Raw genomic sequence first — 24,402 nt, forward strand, 5'->3', positions numbered from 1 at the left:
CAGTCCCTATTACTAGAGTAAGAAGGGGAAATATCGATCAGGCAACGAAAGGGTATATTCTTTACGGGAGGATGTCACCAAATCGTACCACAAATGACTCAGGCAATAACCTGCCAAAATACCGTCTGCTCTGGTCAGAGATGAATTATTGTTTCCCCAATCTACATCTACGTTTTTTTTTTCTTCTTGTTTTTCATCCGGAAGTTCCAGAAGTCTCACGTAGACGTTCTTCGTAGTTCCCTTGAGCAAAAAAACTGTGCCCTGTAATTGGAAGAAAGAGGTCACATCCGTCTACAAGAAGCGCTCTAGGACTGATCCCGAAAATTACCGTCCAACATCTTTCACGTCCACCAGTTGCAGAATCTTACGATATATTCTTAGCTCAAACGTAATGAGGTAACTCAACTCGAACAGAAAACCTGCGTGTCAACCAGCTTTTTTTAATCAGTCTTGTGACTTGTTTGATGAGGTCCGCCCCAGCTCCTCTCCTGTGACAAGAGTAGCTTTCGTACTCAACTCTTCAATTATTTGTTTTACGTATTCCAATCTACGTCTTCCCTAGAGTTTTTACCCTCTATAGCTCTCTGAACTACAATGGAAGTAACTTCTTAATGCCTTATAAATTTCCTTTCATCCCGTCCCTTCTTCTTGTCAATATTTTCCACATGTTCCTCTCCTTGCCGATTCTGCCGAGAACTACCTCATTTCTTATCTTTCGGCCAGGAATGCCCTCTTTGTCAGTGCTAGTCTGCTTTTTATGTTCTTCTTGCTTCGTGTTATTTTGTTTACAAGGCAGCAGAATTCCTACACTTCGTCTATTTCGTGGTCCCCAATTTTGATTTTGGTGTTTATGGCGAACCTCGTTGATACTACTCTTCAATACTTTCGTCTTCCCGCAGCGACGACCACTTTTCTATTTATTTCGTTTCTGTCTTTCCTGAACATTTTTGTATCTCAGTCTTTCACCTATCAACATAAATACTATTTCTGTTACTCAAGGTTTCTTCGCAGTTACCTTTCTTCTACCTTTATTTATCTCTGAAACTTTTGTGGCTGTTCTCCTTATTCCTCAGTATCTAACTTCTTACCGCATTGATTTCTCTGAACCATTCACTTACAGTCTAGCCATCACCACTAGCAAATTGTGATCCGAATCTGTATCTGTTCCTGGGTGCGCCTTACAGTCCAACGTCTGATTCGGAATCTCTGTCTCACCATGATGCAATATAGCTGGAATCTTCCCGTGTCTCCACGCCTTTTCCAAGTATACTTCCTCTTCTTGTGTTTCTTGAACGGCGCACTCGTTTTACTAGCTACAATTTATTGTAGAACTCAATTAGTATTTGTCCTCTCACATTTCAACTGTCGAGCCCGTATTCTCCCGCAACTCTTGTCTTCTATTTCTTTCCATACTACAGCGTTCCAGTCATCCACGATTAATAGATTTTCATCTTGGTCACGCACTGAATAACACGATCAGCACCTTATCTCTTCATCTTCTGCTTATGACGTCGGCATATATATCCGAACTACTGATGTCAACGTTGGTTTGCCGTCGATTCTGCGAGAATAATCCTCTCTCTGCCCTATCTTCCTATTCCAGTCCCACTGTTCCGTTTTCTGCCGCTGGTGATATTACCCTAAATTGGTCTGACCGGAAATCCTTAGCTTCTTCTATTTCACCTCACTGATTTCCACTATATCTAGACTAAGGCTTAGCATCTCCCTTTTCAGATTTTCTAGCTCTCCTACTACAGGCTTCTGACATTCCAAGTTCCGATTCGTAGATTGTTCTCCTTCCGTTGACTATTCATGCTTTTCTCATGGTTATCACCCATCTGGCATCACCTTTCCGGAGATCCGACTAGGAGACACATGCGGAACCTTTTGCAATCATGATACTTCTCAATTTACAGGTCACATGTCCTATGGATACAGGTGACTCGTCTTAAGCAGTGGTTTCCGTTGCCTTCTGTATCCTAATGCCGCTGATCACTGTCGATTTTTCCGCCTTTTAGGGGCAGTTCCTCACACCATGGGCAAGATGGTGCCCGGAACCTCTGTTTTCTCCTCCGCCCTTTTTGACAAGGAAGTCTTCAGACGTCACTGCTGATGATTTTCATTCAAAATTTAAGCAGTATCTGCAAGCTAACCCTAAGGATGTTTTGGTTAGTACTGAAAAAAGCTAGCAATACACCGTGGTGGCACGAGATATAGTGAAATTTATAAAAGCTCAGAGAATACCTTGGTCAGGAAAGATTGAAAGCTAGCGAATGATAAGATACCCAAAGAACTAATGAAAATAAGACTCTATTCCAAAAGAAGGAAGAGCCAACTAGAAGCAAGGTGGATGGGCATTGTGTTGCTCAAATGGAGACCCGAGGATGGTCGTGGTGGTGGTGGTGGTGGTGGTGGTGGTGGTGGTAGTAGTAGTAGTAGTAGTGTGAGAGTGGTTTGATAAAGTCTGGTACAAAAGCAAGAAAAAATCTTTGTTTCGTAAACAATTCGTATTACTTCTCGACGTAGTCTCCCTTGAGAGATATGCACTTGGTCCAGTAATCCTCCAAGATTTTTTAACCCATCGTAAAAATAGTTTCTGTCAAACTCAGCAGAATATTCGTTGACTGCAATTATCACATTCACATTTGATGAAAATTTCTTCCCGCCAAGGCAAAGTTTCAAGTTAGGGAACAGGAAGTAGTCACTTGGGACTATGTCTGGTGAATAGGGTGGATGAGGAACTTAACTTAAACCATAATTCATGTACTTTCGCCATACTTATCGCCGATGTGTGGGACGGCGTATTACCCTGGTAAAAGAGAAACTTTTTCCATGCCAACCTTGGTTTTATTCAGCCAACACAAGTTTCAAACGATACAACAATGAAGTCTAACAGGGCCCAGCCACGGATCCTCCTCCTTCCAAGTAATCTATGAGGATTATTCCTTGGGAATCCCAAAAAACAGTGGTTATCACGCTACCAGCTGACAAAATGGCCTTCGCTTTAGTCGGTGCACTTTCACCAGTCTTCGACCACTGTTATGACTGCCGTTTTGACTCTGCTTCATAATTACAGATCCAGGTTTCATAAACAGTCGCCTATCGACGCAAAAAGTTCTCAGAATTGCCGTTAAACATTGCCAGACAATGTGTTGAGATTTTGTGCCGGATACGCCTTTGGTCGACTATGAGCAATCGCAGAAACCGCAAAAAGCGTTCTCCCACAAATTGTGTTGAAGGCAGATTTTCATAAATTCCGGATGAAAAAGTCAGAAAAACAGCACTCGGGAAAATAATGCAAATGACACGAATGGCGTTCGTGTCGCTACTACATTAGCGTTGAACCAAACTATCCCATAAATACCAGCAGAGCTTAATCCGTTCCCATCATCTCCCCATGCACACAATAGGAAATCAGAGTAGGGAGATAGGTGGTGCTCTGGGAATCGGTAAAGACAACTGGAATAGACAACTGATTTTTTAACTTTCTGGCCTTTATACTGTTATGTCTACACCCAGTTCCAGTAGTAAACTGCGTTTTAAAAAATTAGTACAAATGAGTTTATTATCTCAGATTAAATTTCACATTAATATACTATCCGATTTATATTAGCAACTAAAAGGATAAGCACAATGTTAATAATCCAACTTTGAAATTTCGTGATACGAACTGTGCAGTCATGTTGCACCACATGTTCTTGAAAATTTACCTCTCCCTTATTTCAGGAAAGCTACGATATTTCTGCATTATGATCATTTAAAATGACAGCTCTCTTGAGAGCAAACCGAAATACTGTTAGTAATAATTTATTCAAAGTAATTTGTTCATAATTAACTAAAATGTAGCCCGCCGGCTAGCCGTGCCGTCTAACGAGCTGCTTCCCGTGCGGGAAGGAGCGCCGGTCCTCGGCACGAATCCGTCCGGCAGATTAGCGTCGAAGTCCAGTGAGCCGGCCAGCCTGTGGACGGTTTTTAAGGCGGTTTTCCATATGCCTTGGCGAATGCGGGCTGGTTCCCCTTATTCCGCCGGAGTTACACTATGTCGGCGATTGCTGCGCAAACATCATTTCCACGTACGTGTTCACCATAATTAATCTACCACGCAGACACTTGAGGTTGGTATGAGACGATCTCGTGGCGTAAGGGGGGGGGGGGGGGGGGGGATGGTGTCCACTGGGCGCCGAACCGCACAATAACCCTGGGTTATTAATTTAATTTAAATTATTGTACTGTAAATCCACTGAAATTATATATGAAATTAAGTAAACTTTTGCAAATCAAATATCATTACCTGTAGTGCAGAATGTGGACTATTTTTTGATGCAAGTAACTAAAATCATTTCATCACTTTTAATTGTTATTTTGTAAATCTAACATTCAATAATGTATTAGATTGTTTAGTTTTATATAAAAGGGAAGTGGCGCATGAGCCACGAGGTCAGTCTCCATTACTGTCTTTCGGAAGCTACACTCCTGGAAATGGAAAAAAGAACACATTGACACCGGTGTGTCAGACCCACCATACTTGCTCCGGACACTGCGAGAGGGCTGTACAAGCAATGATCACACGCACGGCACAGCGGACACACCAGGAACCGCGGTGTTGGCCGTCGAATGGCGCTAGCTGCGCAGTATTTGTGCACCGCCGCCGTCAGTGTCAGCCAGTTTGCCGTGGCATACGGAGCTCCATCGCAGTCTTTAACACTGGTAGCATGCCGCGACAGCGTGGACGTGAACCGTATGTGCAGTTGACGGACTTTGAGCGAGGGCGTATAGTGGGCATGCGGGAGGCCGGGTGGACGTACCGCCGAATTGCTCAACACGTGGGGCGTGAGGTCTCCACAGTACATCGATGTTGTCGCCAGTGGTCGGCGGAAGGTGCACGTGCCCGTCGACCTGGGACCGGACCGCAGCGACGCACGGATGCACGCCAAGACCGTAGGATCCTACGCAGTGCCGTAGGGGACCGCACCGCCACTTCCCAGCAAATTAGGGACACTGTTGCTCCTGGGGTATCGGCGAGGACCATTCGCAACCGTCTCCATGAAGCTGGGCTACGGTCCCGCACACCGTTAGGCCGTCTTCCGCTCACGCCCCAACATCGTGCAGCCCGCCTCCAGTGGTGTCGCGACAGGCGTGAATGGAGGGACGAATGGAGACGTGTCGTCTTCAGCGATGAGAGTCGCTTCTGCCTTGGTGCCAATGATGGTCGTATGCGTGTTTGGCGCCGTGCAGGTGAGCGCCACAATCAGGACTGCATACGACCGAGGCACACAGGGCCAACACCCGGCATCATGGTGTGGGGAGCGATCTCCTACACTGGCCGTACACCACTGGTGATCGTCGAGGGGACACTGAATAGTACACGGTACATTCAAACCGTCATCGAACCCATCGTTCTACCATTCCTAGACCGGCAAGGGAACTTGCTGTTCCAACAGGACAATGCACGTCCGCATGTATCCCGTGCCACCCAACGTGCTCTAGAAGGTGTAAGTCAACTACCCTGGCCAGCAAGATCTCCGGATCTGTCCCCCATTGAGCATGTTTGGGACTGGATGAAGCGTCGTCTCACGCGGTCTGCACGTCCAGCACGAACGCTGGTCCAACTGAGGCGCCAGGTGGAAATGGCATGGCAAGCCGTTCCACAGGACTACATCCAGCATCTCTACGATCGTCTCCATGGGAGAATAGCAGCCTGCATTGCTGCGAAAGGTGGATATACACTGTACTAGTGCCGACATTGTGCATGCTCTGTTGCCTGTGTCTATGTGCCTGTGGTTCTGTCAGTGTGATCATGTGATGTATCTGACCCCAGGAATGTGTCAATAAAGTTTCCCCTTCCTGGGGCAATGAATTCACGGTGTTCTTATTTCAATTTCCAGGAGTGTATTTGGGTAAGAGTCAGACGGCCAAAGTATATTCCACCTATGTACTTGGTCATCAGTCACAATATATGACAAGAAAAGTGTTAGACTCAGTGTTTTATTTCAAAATTAATACTACAGCGACGCAAGGATGAAGCAACAACCCCCGAGGATATCACAGTTGTTATGAGAACTTTCATTAATTGTGAATGAAATGTTCAGGTTTCACTCGTCTCCCTACTTGTGAATGGTGGAGGCTAAAACTATTAAGTTGGTACAGTGTATTATTGAGAACACAGTATTACCACTGTCCAACTATAGTCAGAACTTGAGAGAGTGTACATTTTTCTCATTCTCGTCAGTGGTAATTAAAGTGTTTCCCTCCCTCTCACAACTAAAGGGGTTGCCGTGGGGTTGTGAACCACTGAGGGCTTCGGTGGGCCGAAGCCTCTCCGTCGTTTCTAGGTCCCCCGTAAAATACATACATACATCCATCCATCCTATTTTTGAAAGAAAGTTTTGGGATATAGTAATCAAACAGATGTATTGTGGTAACAAATGTACTGTAGCTCCTCATGAACTTGAAGGAGGTGTTTTATTATAGTTGTTTAACTACGAATATTCTGTGAAAGATGTATTTGTTGATAGTGATTACTTTGGTATTGGTATTTTAATATACCCTGAGCAGGACACTTTTGTAGCTAACTGTGATGGGGAGGGGGAGGTTTATCCTAAGTCAGTAGTGCTGGAAGTGTTTGACACCCATGTGAGTAGTGTCAGCACTAATGATTTAGTGGTTTAAGCTGAAGCTGATACACTTAATTTAGAAGAGCTGTACAATATGGTTTACGTTGAAGTAATTGATCATGACTGGGACAGCGATGATGCTTAGAACAGTCAATTTGTTCCAGTCGACATTAGTGATCCAGAATTGACATTAGTGATATTTTGTGCGACTGCCAGAACATTAGAACACAGCACTGCGGGGTAAATACGAGGATTATTGAACATTTCAGAGATGAGGGTATGGATGAGCCACATTTCAGTTCATATTGCCAATTTATTGACCATTCTCAGCCAGAATTTACTTGCAACACTAATAAGCACAACTATTCAAGTCTGACTTGTAAATCCAATCAAGAATTAGAAGTTATTCATAACACAAGCAAAAAGGTACCACTTTGCCCTATGCAGCTATCTAATGAGAATGAGAACCATTTGCAGAAAGATTTATATTTTGAAGATACAGAGGATGATTTGCTTAGAGAAACTAATATGAACGAGCAGTAGGATTTATGTGGTAGTCCATACATCAAAATCACAGTTGGAAATTGGCATGGTTATTGTTTAATTGACACAGGTAGTGCAATTTCTGTTACTTGTGAAACGTTCAGGGATAGAGTTAAGCAGAGTTCTGAGTACATTGAATTTAGGATTAAAATTGTTACAGGTAAGCTAAGTAAAGTTGTAAACAAACAAGCCTTAATCCCATTTGTTGTACTGAACATTTCGAGATGATGGCATGGATGAGTCACACTTCAGTTCACATGGAGCAGCTAAGTTGTTATGAGAACTTACATTAACTGTGATTGAAATGTTCTAGTTTCACTCGTCTTCGTACTTGTGAATAGTGGAGGTTCAAACTATTGAGTTGCTCCGGTGGTATGATTGAGAGTACACTATTACCAATGCCCAACTATAGTCAGAACTTGAGATACTGTATATTTTTCTCACTCAGCGTCAGTGGTAATTAAAGTGCTTCCCTCCTCTCACTATTAGGGGTGGCACTTTACACCAAAGCGTCATTTACTACACGAAATATGATGCCACGTCAATGAAACGTGTGGAGGGGCGATGACATTCAGACAGAGGACGCTAGGTTGCGAACTATTTGAGGTTGTCTCATGCACAGATTAAGGCCATAAAGAATAGCCTTGGATGGCACGGATGAGGATATTTACAGTCAAGCATTTGAAGGAGTAGGACCACATCGCATTAATTCAACGCTCTCCGTTAGCAGCAGCTACTGAAAGAGTTGCTATTGATTAAGGTGCACAGACGCTTTCACGGTGGTGGACTGTACGCGTAGCGCCAGGTAATGTGTGACACCATTCACAGACCAAGGTAAAAACGTTTACATTTGGCAAGTCACGTAGTATAGCCAAAACCTTTTATTTGGCCTTATTTGGCTCATGTATCAGATTCATTACAATTTTTGCTTTAGAATCTGTCCGTGAAAGTGGTACAACGTTTACACAGATAACTTACATTTCATCGCAAATGTAACCTTCTGCTAACATGTGCGTGTTCATCGGTAGTGGCTATTGCTGTGCAAGAGGTATGTGTGAAAAGACTATTTTGGAGGAATGTAGAATCATTCTTAATGGTTGAAACACACGAACACTATAAATACATAGTAATCATTATTTTATACCAAATAAACAAATCCAAGAACCTTTCTTCGATTACGAAGGAAGAAGTGGTGCATTTCATTGTATTTAGCACAATTTCTTCTTTCTACAGGGTGTTACAAAAAGGTACGGACAAACTTTCAGGAAACATTCCTCACACACAAATAAAGAAAAGATGTTATGTGGACATGTGTCCGGAAACGCTTACTTTCTATGTTAGAGCTCATTTTATTACTTCTCTTCAAATCACATTAATCATGGAATGGAAACACACAGCAACAGAACGTACCAGCGTGACTTCAAACACATTGTTACAGGAAATATTCAAAATGTCCTCCGTTAGCGAGGATACATGCATCCATCCTCCGTCGCATGGAATCCCTGATGCGCTGATGCAGACCTGGAGAATGGCGTATTGTATCACAGCCGTCCACAATACGAACACGAAGAGTCTCTACATTTGGTACCGGGGTTGCGTAGACAAGAGCTTTCAAATGCCCCCATAAATGAAAGTCAGGAGGGTTGAGGTCAGGAGAGCGTGGAAGCCATGGAATTGGTCCGCCTCTACCAATCCATCGGTCACCGAACCTGTTGTTGAGAACCGTACGAACACTTCGACTGAAATGTGCAGGAGCTCCATCGTGCATGAACCACATGTTGTGTCGTAACTGTAACGGCACATGTTCTAGCAGTACAGGTAGAGTATCCCGTATGAAATCATGATAACGTGCTCCATTGAGCGTAGGTGGAAGAACATGGGGCCCAATCAAGACATCACCAACAATGCCTGCCCAAACGTTCACAGAAAATCTGTGTTGGTGACGGGATTGCACAATTGCGTGCGGATTCTCGTCAGCCCACACATATTGATTGTGAAAATTTACAATTTGATCACGTTGGAATGAAGCCTCATCCGTAAAGAGAACATTTGCACTGAAATGAGGGTTGACACATTGTTGGATGAACCATTCGCAGAAGTGTACCCGTGGAGGCCAATCAGTTGCTGATAGTGCCTGCACATGCTGTACATGGTACGGAAACAACTGGTTCTCCCGTAGCACTCTCCATACAGTGACGTGGTCAACGTTACCTTGTTCAGCAACAACTTCTCTGACGCTGACATTAGGGTTATCGTCAACTGCACGAAGAATTGCCTGATCCATTGCAGGTATCCTCGTCGTTCTAGGTCTTCCCGAGTCGCGAGTCATAGGCTGGAACGTTCCATGCTCCCTAAGACGCCGATCAATTGCTTCGAACGTCTTCCTGTCGGGACACCTTCGTTCTGGAAATCTGTCTCGATACAAACGTACCGCGCCACGGCTATTGCCCCGTGCTAATCCGTACATCAAATGGGCATCTGCCAACTCCGCATTTGTAAACACTGCACTGACTGCAAAACCACGTTCGTGATGAACACTAACCTGTTGATGCTACGTACTGATGTGCTTGATGCTAGTACTGTAGAGCAATGAGTCGCATGTCAACACAAGCACCGAAGTCAACATTACCTTCCTTCAATTGGGCCAACTGGCGGTGAATCGAGGAAGTACTGTACATACTGACGAAACTAAAATGAGCTCTAACATGGAAAATAAGCGTTCCCGGACACATGTCCACATAACATCTTTTCTTTATTTGGGTGTGAGGAATGTTTCCTCAAAGTTTGGCAGTACCTTTTTGTAACACCCTGTATAAAAGGACGAAATATTAATTTTCATTAATGGAAATAACTATCTTGTATGTAGCTGCCTAATTATTATAGATAAAACTTAATGAATTATTTCGTTTATTGAGACAAGAATTGGACTTTGTTTTCCATAAAAAGCTGATGCAACTCTGTTGTAAAGGGAATCAACCTTTTAATTAAAAAGGTTCACGTTTTGCTACGAGTGGTGACAAATTAGTAGGATGTTAATGTTAACAAATACGAGGACTATCCAATCGAAACAGCTGGATTATTTGTCTAGAACTATACACTTGAAACTACAGACGAACTTCTGTCAACAAACTTTTGATTCACGAGTCAGAGATAATATACCTATACAACTACCCTACGAGGCATGTGTCGGAAAGTGTCCTGAATCTTCGAATAAGTCATATAGGAAATATCGCACTGATTACTTTTGAAAAAATTCACATGACTAGACTAACGATGGGCGGTTTCTCAAGGCTATTTCTTCCATCGGATTCATATTTGCGTGAAGTTCGCAAAACAGAAATGAAAGATCTGCCAGAAAAAGGTGTGCTGCTGTTAAACGGTTCCGCTGTGAACTGGGACTGTGTTCAACAAAGGTAACATTTTCAGCTCAGAAGATGGTATACAATTTTTTCTTGTAATCTGAGCCCTACAATTTTTGTCGGTTGACAGAAACCATTTACTGAACAAACGAATACAGATTGTTTTACAGGTATTCCCCGCCTATGTCGACTAACTCTTTCCATCGTTCTGACAGCTTCCGTATTTGTGTATCAAACCATACTTTGGGTTATCCTGGCGGCACTGATGGTCAACTGCATGAAGTTTGTCCGTGGTGGTGTACTTCTTACCCCGCATAACCTCTTTCATTGCGTCGAATAGAAAAATGGTTCAAATGGCTCTGAGCACTATGGGACTCAACTGCTGAGGTCATTAGTCCCCTAGAACTTAGAACTAGTTAAACCTAACTAACCTAAGGACATCACAAACATCCATGCCCGAGGCAGGATTCGAACCTGCGACCGTAGCGGTCTTGCGGTTCCAGACTGCAGTGCCTTTAACCGCACGGCCACTTCGGCCGGCGCGTCGAATAGAGCATAGTCGCTAGGAGCCAGGTCCGATGAATATGGAGGACGTGACAGTACAGTAAACCCTAGTTCACCAGCGGTGGCAATTGTCTGGGGACTGCCATGTGGGCGCGCATTGTCGTGTTGAAGTAGAACGCAGCGTCGCTTTATGCACCGGCGGAGTTGGTGCAGTGAACTGCTGTCCCGATCATTGCTGAGCGTGGGAGGAGTCAATCCACCAGCTGAAACCCAAAAAACAGTCCGCATTTGTTCCTGCACGAGTGGTCTCAGGAGGACGACTCCCAGTAGATTTCTACTCCACGTACTGACGTTCCTTTTTTTTTGGAAAGGCCGTAATTCGTTGATGGTGACCAGACGCTCAAAAACCTCCGCTGAATCTGCACTGTGCTGTTGCAGTAATTGTTGGCATATCTCCACACGCTTCTGTTTCTACGCAATAGTGAGCGAATGAGGCACGCATGTTGCACACACCTTCATCTTCAAATCCTGACGGATGATGATGTCGAAGGTTTCTCATCACAGGCCTCTTCCCTTTTCTTGTTCATCAAACATGATTCGGCTGTGCCTCATTATCAAGTCATTGACACGCTGAGCATTGTTTGGTTTGTTTGCAGTGACTGCACGCCCAGTTCTTTTGCGTTTTTTAGCACATTCCCTGCCATCCCTGAATTCTGATACCCAACGAAACATGGATCTGCGACTTGATGCTGTTTCTCCACATATGGCTACTGACCTCTTGTGGATGTACCAAGCAGTCATTCCTACCCTCCGGCGAAACCACACTGTCCACCGTTGCTCAAATGGTTCAAATGGCTCTGAGCACTATGGTACTTAACTTCTCAGGTCATCAGTCCCCTAGAACTTAGAATTACTTAAACCTAACTAACCTAAAGACATCACACACATCCATGTCCGAGGCAGGATTCGAACCTGCGACCGTAGCGGTCTCGCGGTTCCAGACTGTAGCGCCTATAACCGCTCGGCCACCCTGGCCGACCGTTGCTCATGCTTGTCTGCTTCCATGTTGTTTTATCGATATACAACAGCGCACTTGCAAGCCGGAACAATTGCTGTTGCATTGAGCCACCTATGGGAAGCAGCAACGCCATCTGATGGCGATAGACAGTACTAGTACTACCTTCACGTATACATCGACACACATTCCAGACTGCTACTTGGCAGGAGTTACAAGGGGAACGCCTATCAATTTTGAACGAACTAAATATATGTTACCGTGGGTGACCGAAGATGGTGAATTCTTTTTTGAATGTCAACACATACCAAATACGTTGGAGAAAGACCTAATATCTGGTTATATTCTTATTATTCTGGTTATATTATTATTATTATTATTATTATTATTATTATTATTCAGGCCATTCTTATACATTCAGGCTATCACCTGGTGAATGTCGACAAACCAGATATGCTTTGGTGGATAGCGAAATGAGAAACTGATGACGACAGAGAGGTGATAGCCTGTCGCTAAACCCCTTGTTCTGCCGCGATTGAGGTCACGTGGAATCTATACTGGTGTCCAAAATTAAGATAACAAACCGCTATTTGTCCGTCCTGTGTCTAATTCACGAAATAATCATACAAACTGTCAACATGTATCCGTACGATAGTGTTCTCCAAGAGAAATGGCATTCTGGTCAACGGATAACCGTGCCAACGATGACGTCAGGGCACTTATCAAACGCGGTAGTGTTTGTCAGTTAGTGCAACACCCACAATCACAGACGGCGCACAGTAAGACACAGAGAAGACGCCTACCACACACTTTGCGATGGAGGGCCATAGGAAGAATGGAATGGAACTGGACAGTCGCAAGTCCGATGGCTTAATGTGAATCTTTCTGTTGTTTCTCATATGCGGCGACAGTTTACACAGACCGGAATTGCATCCTGAAGACCAGAGCAGGGCCGACCACGTATGACGTCAGAAAGGGAGGAGCTTTATTTGGCTGTAAGGGCACGACAGTTCCGCCTTAGTACTGCATGGCAACTGGCAACTGACCTCTCAGCATCCGCTAGACGTCTTGTATCGAGGCAAATGGGGCACAAAAGGCTTCAGCAGTGTCTTTATTGTCGTAGATCTGCTGTATGTGTACCGCTGTCGCGTCTTCACAGAGGGGAATGTCTAGAATGATTCTCGGCGGATTGGCATATAGAGGAAACACGGCACACGATTTCGAGACCCAGACATTGTCGAAATGGACCGATATCGAGGGTGATCCCTAACGGTGCGGGCAGGGATTATGTTGAATCTACCACCTTCTCATGAAATTGTACGAGTGAATAGGCAAGGTTTAACTGCTGTCGGGTATCGTAACGAGAACTTGGGACCTCACGTGCAGTAGTTGTGAGTTGCTGTGGGCTCATGTTTCGTACTGATGGACGATAATTTTCGACCACATACAGCACAGGTGGTTGATGTTTTCTTCTAAATGGAACATATTGCAAGCCGCTCTCGCGAACTGAATCCTATATAGCATGTCTGGGATTCACTAGGGAAACGGATTGCATAACGTCAGCATCCACCAACCACTCTCCGAAGACTTGCGAGAGCTCTGTGGGAAGAACGGCCGTTATTGCCTCAAAATGAGATTGATGACAACATTCACAGCGTAACCCGTTGTTTTCAGGCCCGTATTGGTGCCAGAAACAGTCACACCCCATAGTGAGCACATTAACCAGTTATCGGAATAAGTGTGCAAATCCGTCACGATGGAAAAAAACGAAGAGCTTTTTTTTTCTACAGTTATGCGTCTTGAAGTTGTTTTGCATTCTACATTCTTTACACTATTTCTACTCTACTATCACCTGTTTATACTATTTTGTAGCATAATAAGCGCAACCCTGAAAAATGTCCGTTTGTTGCTTTAATTTTGGACAACAGTGTATTTGTTACACTCTGGAACATTATTATTTGGCAGTCTTATGCAACGTTCGCTGGGTACGTGCAATGTTTTCTTAATTTTTTTATCCGATGCCCTAATTAATACTGAATGGATACTGCAGTGAACTGTGATTTTTTAAAGAAAAGAAATGCCTACGTGCATTAATTGCGAGTAAACGAAAAACCAATTGTTTTTATTTTCCTCAAAAAAGGTATTCTTAAATACTTTCTTTAGTGATTTCTGCTAAAAGAAAGTGCAGAAAACATTTGGATTGCAGACGATTGAAGTTTTAAATTAATGGTGAGAAATTAATAGCATCATCAAAACCAGGAGAAAGGAATATACAGTTCGTATTAATGGAATGAAAGTCATGGAGCAAAACAGAAGTAATATCCGGCGTTCCCCAAGGAAGTGTTATAGGACCTCTATTGTTCCAGTTCTATATTAACGACATAGGAGACAATCAGAGTAGCCCTCTTAGATTGTTTGCAGATGATGCTGTCATTTACCCTCTTGTAAAGACATCAGACGACCAAAACTAAATGTAAAATGATTTAGATAAGATATCTGTATGGTGCGAAATTGGCAATTGACCCTGAATAAAGAATGAGTACTAAAAGAAATCTTCTAAATTTCGATTGCGCGATAAGTCACACAAATCTGAAGGCTGTAAATGCAACTAAATACTTAGCGATAACAATTACAAATAACCTAAATTGTAACGATCACATAGATAATGTTGCGGGCAGAGCAAACCAAAGACTACGATTCATTGACAGAACACTTAGAAGGTGCAACAGGTCTACTCAAGAGGATTACACCACGCTAGTCCGCCATATCCTGGAGTATTGCTATGCAGTGTGGGACGCGCGTCCGTTGGGACTGACGGATGACAATGAAAAAGTTCAAAGAAGGGAAGTTCGTTTTGTATTATCGTGAGATAGTGCCACAGACATGACACTTGCATTGGAGTGGCAATCATTATAACAAAGTCGTTGTTCGTTGTGCCGGGATCTTCTCATGACATTTCAATCATCAGTTTTGTCCTTCGATTGCGAAAACATTCTGATGGCACCCGCCTACATAGGGAGAAATGATCAACACGATAATATAAGAGAAATCAGGACTAGTACAGAAAAATTAAGTGGCCGTTTTTCTCGCGCGCCGTTCGAGAGTGGAACAGAGAGAGACAGCTTGAAGGAGGTCATTGAATCCTCTGCAAGGCACTTTATTGTGAATAGCTGAGTAATCACGTAGATGTAGATGTACAGTATTTTGTTACCAATTTACATCTACGTCTGCAGCTACATCCACATGATTACTCTGCAATTCACAATTTAATGCCTGCAGAGGGTTCATCGAAACATCTTCAAGCTATTTCTCAGCCGCTCCACTCGCGAACTGCGCGCAGGAGAAATGAAGGCTTTAATGGTTCAAAATGGTTCAAATGGCTCTGAGCACTATGGGACTTAACTTCTGAGGTCATCAGTCCCCTAGAACTTAGAACTACTTTAAACCTAACTAACCTAAGGACATCACACACATCCATGCCCAAGGCAGGATTCGAACCTGCGACCGTAGCGGTCGCGCGGTTCCAGACTGTAGCGCCTAGAACCTCTCGGCCACGGAAGGCTTTAATCTTTCTGCGTGAGTGCTGATGTCTCTTATTTTATTAAGATTATTTCTCCCTATGTATGTGCGCGCCACCAAAATATATGCGCAATCGGAGGAGAAAGTTGGTGACTGAAATTTCACGAGAAGATCCTGAAACTAAAAACGCCTTTGTTTTAATGATTGCCACTCTAATTGACGTATCATGTCTGTGGAGCTCTCTCCCATATTTTGCGATAGTACAAAACGAGCTGCCCTCCTTTGAACTCTGTCGATGTCCTCCCGTCAGTAGCGCCTGATGCGGATCCCACACAGCACAGCGATACTCCAGAAGAGGGCATCTTCTAAATGTTTTGCCAATACACTGCTGACTTTGGTTTGCTTTTCCCACAACATTGTCTATGCCATTGTGCCAATTTAAGTTATTCGTAATTGTAGTCGATAAGTATTTATTTGAATTTACAGCCTTGTCGTGGAATAGAAATTTATTCGATTTCTTTCCGCACTCATGTAGATGATTTTAAACTTATATATTGTTTCAACTATTTTACAATTTGTTTTGACCATCTGATGACGTTACAAAACAATAATGGATTGTTCAGTATATTAGGGGACCAGAACATGTGTTTTTTCATTAAATTCAAATAGATAAAATGTTAACATGTTTTTATTTTTAATCAGTAATATAATCACCTCTGTTATCAACCACCTTTTGCCATCTATTATGCAAATTGTCAATGCCGGATCGATGAAAATCAATTGGTTTTTGAGAAAAACTGCTGAAGACGGCATTTTGCACATAATCCACATTTTCCAACTTTTTGCCACTTAGAAAGCGTTGCAGCGGTCGGAATGAATAAAAATCCGAAGGCACAATATGGGACTAGTGTTTTTTCCCCAGGGTTCGTCTTGCGTAGAGCGGTCTTGCATTGTCGTTTGCTGAATTATGCATTTTCTGTTGAGAATCGCGGGGAATTTTTCAATTAAAAGATTGATTTACTCATCCACTTTGAGCTGTGGTAAAAATTGTTGTTTTGAAGAGCGCGCCGCAGCGCATAGTGTGAAGCAGTCACCCTCCGTTTCCGGCGGTGGCGCCGTTGTGGCAATCGCAGCTTTGGTGTCTCCCTCTAGTGGGAAATGAGAAAGGCTGCCTGTTCACGTACATTTAAGGAGCGCTATGAGCTCGCCAGGCGGTCAGTCTGGGTCTGTCTCTCGTCCGCATTTGTTAGGCAGTTAATGTCTGTCTGTCGTTCGGATCAACCTTTAAAGCCGGCAAAATGAGTCTTTCCACTCCGCCAGTAAGAGAACTCAGCGAGTGGTCGCCCGGTCGGGGCTTAGTTCCTGCATCTGAGTCTGCGCGTTAGGCCGCCAGTCTGCTCGAGTTTTCTCAGGAAATGGTCATTGGCGGTTGGATCGATCGGTTGGTCGGTCACGCACTAAGACACTAGATGACTTGTCCGTCTTGAGCGTAGGCGCATGTGAGGTCGCCACGTGAGTCCAGTGGGCCGCGGCGTATAGCGAGGGGTAGTGACTTCGCGGTCGACAGGACAGCAACAGGAGTCAACCCACATCAGACTGGCCGGTGCGAGCTGCGACGCCGTGAGACGGGAGATCGGCGCGCCTTCCTGCGTCCGTTAGAGCGGCTGGCAGCGGACGGTTCGGTAGAGCGATTTGGGGGTGCTTCGCCAGGTCTTCTCGAGAAATCGCAGTTTACTAGAAGTTAAGTGCTTGGTGATGTGTTGTCTGATTTACTCTTGTTAAATTCTAATTGTTTTCTTGGTGAGGTCACCAGCAGTTTTGCTTTGGGGTCGTCCGACCATCCTTCTTCGTTTGCCCACCCGCGGGAAGGTGGTTATTTATGAATTGGGTGGTTTGTTTTTCCCTTGTGGAGTAGGGGCGGGTTAGAGCAACCTGCGGTTCGGGTTGTTCGGTAATCTCCCTATCAATCTACCGTACGTTAGTAGCTGCCTCTGTCATGTTTGTCGGATTTGGTGTGTTAACGAATTTATTGCTTGGAGTGTAACGGCCTAATACCTGAAATATGTTTTGATCTTCGGAAACTTTGATATTATTGCCTATGATCTTGAGAGGTGGTATCTGTGTACTGTAGAGCATCTTAACTATTGAAATGATAATTAAATGGACACCCTAGCTGCAAACAGACGTTGATGTACTTCATTGGGGACATGTTGAAAATGTGTGCCCCGACCGGGACTCGAACCCGGGATCTCCTGCTTACATGGCAGACGCTCTATCCATCTGAGCCACCGCGGGCACAGAGGATAGTGCGTCTGCAGGGACTTATCCCTTGCACGCTCCCCGTGAGATCCACATTGCCAACATGTCCACAGCACTACATTCGTAGTGCGTCTAATAGATGTTTGCCCATCATACTCATTACTCGTGGCAGATTAATCTACCAAGTCCCGTACGAGTTCGGGCATAGCGTGTGCGTTCGCACAAGAAGGTCAATGGCCGGGAAGCCATATTTTAACTATATATGACGGTAGTATCTGTTCCCGAAAGAACAGTTACCGTGGATGACCATGCAGCTTTGCTACAAATGAAATGATAATTAAATGGACACCCTAGCTGCAAACAGACGTTGATGTACTTCATTGGGGACATGTTGAAAATGTGTGCCCCGACCGACTCTTTATTTAAAGTTATCTGGTGTGTTGCAGATTTGCACCAGTGTAGTCTTTCACAGGCTGCTGTGAGCGGTCGTAACTACGGCCGTGTCAAAGGGAGCGAAAGCTCATACAGTCAAAACTTGTTTCTTTCTGCTTCTGAATAAATTGTAACTTTGATATATAGAGGGTGCTTTCTGATTATAATTTTAAATCTGTTGCTTTAAAAAATGCTTTTAGGCTATATTAAAGTGAATAAAATTCCCATTTGTTAAAAGGAATTTGGTTATGATTTCATCAGTTACTCCCTGGCAACTACTTCCATGCTTACATAGTGCGATTAAGTGTGTTAATGTTCTTGAAGAATCGCTAGTAAACAAAATAAATTCTTAAGAAAATTCTTTGAAAATAAATCACGGTTCACACTTGTTCATAGTATAGGTTTGCATTCGCCATTCGTCCACGTTTCAGAATTTCAAAAGCGCCTTCTTGAGGTCTAAATCTGGCTTAGCTGTGCAGGGTAGTTATAACCAAACCACTTCAGAGGGCCTCTCTAAAAAAGAGTAATCATAGGACAACAAAACGTTGTGGGAACATTGGAAAGGACAAGTGGAAGATAAATAACGAATAAACACATTTCCACCTGAGAGAGTAACATTTGTAAATTGCGTACCATGTTTACGTTCCGTGTTTAAAACACCGCTCAATGTGACGACCATCTGTTCTACTGCTGCCCGAAACATCTCAGGTGGGATGTTCGCTATCTCACTCGCTATGCTCATCTTCAGAACTTTCTACGTGTGATGGTTTCCCGTTCCTAAACCCTGTCCTTCAGATAACCCCACAGCCAGAAAGCACACGGTTTCAAATTTAATGATCTTGATGGCCACGCAGTTTGGAACTATCGGCCAATGGTTTTCTCCAAGTGTATTACGCAGTAAACGAGTGGCCTCACGAACAATGTGAGGTGGAGCTCCACTGTGATCAAATCAGTTGATTCCAAAGCATCACTCTCCCGTAGAGCAGGCATCGCATGTTGGCGAAGAACATCACAGCAACGTGTGCCGTTCACGCTGCATGTTCTTGGTCCTTGGAATCAGAGTTCGTCCTACGTTGCCGAACCAGTACCGGCGCTAACGGCCAGTCATGACACTAACAATATTAATTATGCAAATCCTGCAGTGCACGGGCTGATCATCATTCCTATAAAGTTAAGTATTCATACGGTAAACACACTGGTGTCCATAATTAAAGCAACAACGGAAATTTTGCATAGTTGCGTTTATTTTGGCACAGAACAGTACAAACAGGCGATAGCAAAGTAGAAACAATGTAGTGAATACACAACGTTATCAACTGCAACACGCATACCGGTAGGCAAAAATCTTCTTCGTTTTTTTCCAACTTAAAGGATTTGACACGCACATTCTGACAACTGGTTATTGTGTTCAGTATGAGGTGTGACCATCTTTGTCACCAATCCAGGCATGACAACGACGGGATATGCTGTGAATGATGTCATCAATCTCGGCTATAACGCCCGTTCTTCCTGCAGAACTGCTCACGAGCCTTAGAGAGTGGTTGGTGGATGCAGCCCATTTCCCTAGTGAATCCCAGTCATGTTCTACAGGATTCAAATCGGGAGAGCTAGAAAGCCACGTCGTGCGTGGAGTATGCCCCGTTTCCAAAAGAATCAACCACCCGTGTTGTATGAGGTCGAGCATTATCGTCCATCAGTACCTCGCAATAACCACGCATGAGATTCCAAGATCTCCCCGCGGTATCTGACAGTAGTTAAATTTTGCTGATTCACCCTGTAGTTCCATGAAGAGGTGTCCGAGTGGTCAACATAACCCCTGCCCACATCATTAGGGATCCTCCTCGATATCGGCCTCTTTCCACAATGTTTTGGTCACGAAATCGTGATCCATGTGCCCTCCAGTAGCGAAATCGTCGAGAATCACTCTCCAAACCAAACTGGGACTCAACTGTGAAAACAACACTGTTCGACCGTTCATGTGGCATGTCGACGGCTCCACTCTAGACGTTCCCTTCTGTGAAGACGCGACAGAGATAAATAGACAGCAGGTCTCCAACAATAAAGGCCACTCTACTGAAGCCTTCTGCACACCGTTTGCCTCGATGCAATACGTCCAGGAGATGCCACGAGGTCAGATGCTAGTTGCAGTTCAGTACTAAGGCGGTACTGTCGTGCCCTTACAACCACATAACTGTCCACTTTATCTGATGTCACACGTGGTCGACCCTGTCCTGGTCTCCAGAATGCAGTTTCGGTCTCTCTAAACCGTCGCCACATCGGAGAAACAGCAGAACAATTCACATTAAGCCATCTGGCCACATCAGTTTGTGACCCTCTTGCTTCCATTCTTCCTATGGCCCGCCACAGCAGAGAGTCTGTAGGCATCTACTCTGTGCCATATTGCACGTCCTTGACTGTGTACACAGCGATTGTGGATGTGGGACTACCTCGCAAACGCTATCCCGATTGATAGGTGCTCTGACGTAATTGCTGGCGTGGTTGTCCGTTGGTCGGAATGCCATCTTCCGTGCAGAACAGGATCGTAACGACATCTGTTGACAGTTTGTACGTTTTGATACCGTAAGTTAGACACAGGACAGGGAAATAGCAGTTTGTTGTTTTAACTTTGGACACCAGTGTAGGTTTCCGGCTACACTGGCTCAAGGAGCGAAACTTTAGGTATAACAACGTGGAGATTCATATTGAGAGATCCACTACCTTTTGTGTTTTGTATTATCATTGAGGACCCATTTTTCATCTCCAGTGATCAAGCGATCAAAAAATGCTTCTGTATTGTGCGGCTGAAGCACTAAGTTGCATGTGGTGGATCGGTTAGTTTTTTTTTTGTCTTTACCAATCTGCTGAAAATGTTCTTAGATGGTCAAACAAGGTCGGCTAATGTGTGTGACAGCTCCTCGATTGTCTGATACGGATTTGCTTGCACTTCCGCCCTTAAGATGGTCTTCTTGGTCATTAAGAGACCTAAAGACGAAAAATACCGGATTTGAACTTAGAAAACCACCTTTGGCATTTACGAAAGTCGAATGCACTTTGATAAACATCGCAAAGTAAACAAGTCATTCTAAACATAAATTTCGTGCGAGACTTTGAAATGGGTAACGATAGTTTCATTCTGACGTCAAGCGGAATATCGACGACCGCATGATCGACTATCAACTTTCGTTAGCGTTTGATACGGGTCTCTCACAAAACCTCATGCAAGCGTACCGGAGATTTACGAGTACACGTCATTCTTGTAATGATGTATTATAATTATTGTTGTAATAAAATGTCACATTATGATTTATCGACAGTTAATGTCTTCATATAAGAGCGCTCTCACAGGAGTGAGTTATTGTCAACACGCTTGTTTTATAGTTTCAAGGTAACGGAGCACTGAATATTTTTCACAGACACGTCACTATTATCATTAAATGTCACTTAACATCGCAACAACGATATAAGCCTTCAAGAGCAAAAACTATGATAACCAAGACATGAGACAAACATCACGCGAGTGTTGTTAACATGTTCTGGGACATTCTTTTGAATGTAATGCCAGTATGTTCTGCAATATTCGATGTTATTTCCATTCCCTCTGATTTCAGAACGAAGGATGAAATAAATATTTAGCGATTTCCGAGTGTGTGGTTGGCAGGAACCTAAGAGAACAGCTTAAATTCCTGCGACTGAAACGAGCAGCAATAAAATTCATATTCTCCCTTTACACAAATATTTCGAGGTGGGAACCTAAGAAAACAGCTCTAAATGCTGCGACTAAAACGAGTTGCAATAAAATTCGTATTCTTCCTTCTCACACATATTTGGCTCCTTATTTCCGAGAATGTGGCGAGTTCCGAGTGTGTGGTTAGGCAGGAACCTAAGAGGATACTTCAAATTGCTACGAGTGAATCGGAGCAAAAACATTCTTCCTTGTCACAAAGTCGAGAGCCGATCACGCGGTCATCGATATAAGTGTTGGGAAACGAGCGTTATCTCTTTGAAATCACAATGACCTGACAAATGACAAACGAATATGGACATGTGCAGAAACGTCATTACTTACTGTTTCCCCTGATACTATCTGAAATTCACACCAGAACATACCTTCGAGGAAGATGATGTACGCTTAAAGAATTGAAAATAAAATATAAAAATGTCAGATATTAAGTTGTAATGTTGCGTTCTAAGTTATGGAAACGATGTCAAATGAAACACAGTGCACCTAAAAAAGGCATTGTTGTGAAACCAGTGACCAATTTCATTTCAATCTGACAGACATACAGTCACGCAGGGATGGCGAGTATAAGTTCATAATGGTAACCAGGTTCATTTAACGAGCTTTCTCCAGCTACGACCTATGAAAACTGCAGCAGCTGAAGAAGTAGCGTATCACCTTCTTCTTAGATTTTTTTTTTTTTTTTACATTTAGTGCCCCAGCTATATTTAGAGCAGATAATGGTAGTAGGGAATTCTGTAATTAAATCATATCCGAATCATGCGTTGTATAGAAAATTGTTGGATGTGCTTTTTCAACTTCTCGCGGCGTAATGAATAATCCATTAAATTTCGGGCATGCAGCCGCGCAAATAAAATTTCCTCCACTGATATTTCGGCCGCGTGTCGTCCGGCCATCCTCAGAGTGAGTCACAAGACTGACGACAAGAGCTGCTGCTGCTTACATCTAATACTTTCTCCTCTTTGGAGAAGTGTGAGGGGGAGTTTGTAGCCTTTCGGCTTTTACTCCCCTGTGTACTTGTGTGTATGATTATTTCTGTATTTTTTGGTGTCTGTGAAATGTGATGTTTGTTCTGTGTGAGTCTGGTACTTGCCTGAGGTTTGGCGAGATAATTGTAGTAGTTTGGGTAGGAGCAGGATTTGGGAATGGATATTGGGATTTTTCTCTTCGACTTAGTCGTCGAAGATCGTCATCGTCATAGGGCGCTTATGCTTATCGCGGGACATGTCATACCGACCTAGGGAGTGGATGAGTGCATTTCCGGATCTGGAAGAACCCTCATAGAAGGCCCTTGCCAGGTCCTGAAAACGCTCCCTCAGGAGTGGGATTTCGGCTGCGGCGTGCAGGTCGTCTGTAGGGAATCATAAGGTAGACGCAGCGCCCTTCTGAGGGCGCGGTTCTGCAGCCTCTGGAGTTTGTCCAGGTGCTGCTTTGCCGCGTATCCCCAGACAGGGCACGCATACTCCATTACCGGCCGGATCAGGGCCTGGTATACATTTACTGCTACTGGGCAAGGAAGGGAGCTGGTTGTGTTCAGGATAGGGTATAGGATGGACATTCTGGCGCAGACCTTCCTGTGGACCTCGTCTATGTGGGGTTTCCACGTAAGACGAGAGTCCAAGGTTACACCAAGGTACTTGGCGGTTCTGCGCCAGGGGAGTTGGGTTCCATTTAGGTGAAGGTGGAGGGGGGGACGTTGAGGAGGTTCGCGCCTTCCGAGCCTGCGGGTAATCAGCATTGCCTGTGTCTTCTCCGAGTTGATGGTGATGCGCCAGCGACGGGCCCAGGTTTCTGTGTCATCTAAAACCCTTTGTAGCCTACGAATGACCAGGTCCTTGTTCTCGTTTCTCGTGTAGAAGGCTGTATCGTCAGCGTACTGTGCAGTGTGCACCAGGGGGCCGTTGGAGTGTCCGCAGTGTACAAACTGTACAATACGGGCCCCAGGACCGATCCCTGTGGCACCCCAGCACGAATACGCCTTCTGGTGGAGGTGGCAGTTTCTACTTTGACGGAGAAAGTCCTATTGGTGAGATAGCTCTTGATCAGCTGAACTATACTCCCGGGAAACCCTTGTGTGTACAACTTGTAGAGTAGCCCTCTATGCCATACTGAATCGAAGACTTTGGCTACGTCTAGTAGCACTATCCCGCAGTAGCCTCTGTGGTTGAAGCCCTCCGTGGCTGCTTCAACCACTCTCATGACCTGTTGTGGAGCAGAGTGGTTCTGCCGGAATCCGAATTGGAAATCCGGCAGAATTTGCTCTCTGGTAATATGTTCTTGTATAGGTCTTAGCAGGAGGCGCTCATAGATCTTGCTGAGAGTTGGCAAGAGGCTAATCGGCCTGTAGTGCTGCGGGAATAGAGGGTCTTTCCCTGGTTTGTGTATCGCGACCACTTCCGCATGTTTCCAGCAAGCTGG

General features: G+C 44.2%; 1 protein-coding gene and 1 non-coding gene across 2 annotated transcripts in view; both read right to left on the reverse strand.

The window, feature by feature from the left end:
- The window catches only part of LOC126194829 (oxysterol-binding protein-related protein 1-like), a 424,899-nt gene that overhangs the window by 227,646 nt on the left and 172,851 nt on the right, over positions 1-24,402 (reverse strand). The window lies entirely within an intron of this gene.
- Trnat-ugu (transfer RNA threonine (anticodon UGU)) lies at positions 17,776-17,850 on the reverse strand. The gene has a single exon. It is a non-coding gene; the product is annotated as a tRNA-Thr (tRNA).

This window comes from Schistocerca nitens, chromosome 1 (genome assembly GCF_023898315.1).
Source record: "Schistocerca nitens isolate TAMUIC-IGC-003100 chromosome 1, iqSchNite1.1, whole genome shotgun sequence".
NCBI lineage: Eukaryota > Metazoa > Arthropoda > Insecta > Orthoptera > Acrididae > Schistocerca > Schistocerca nitens.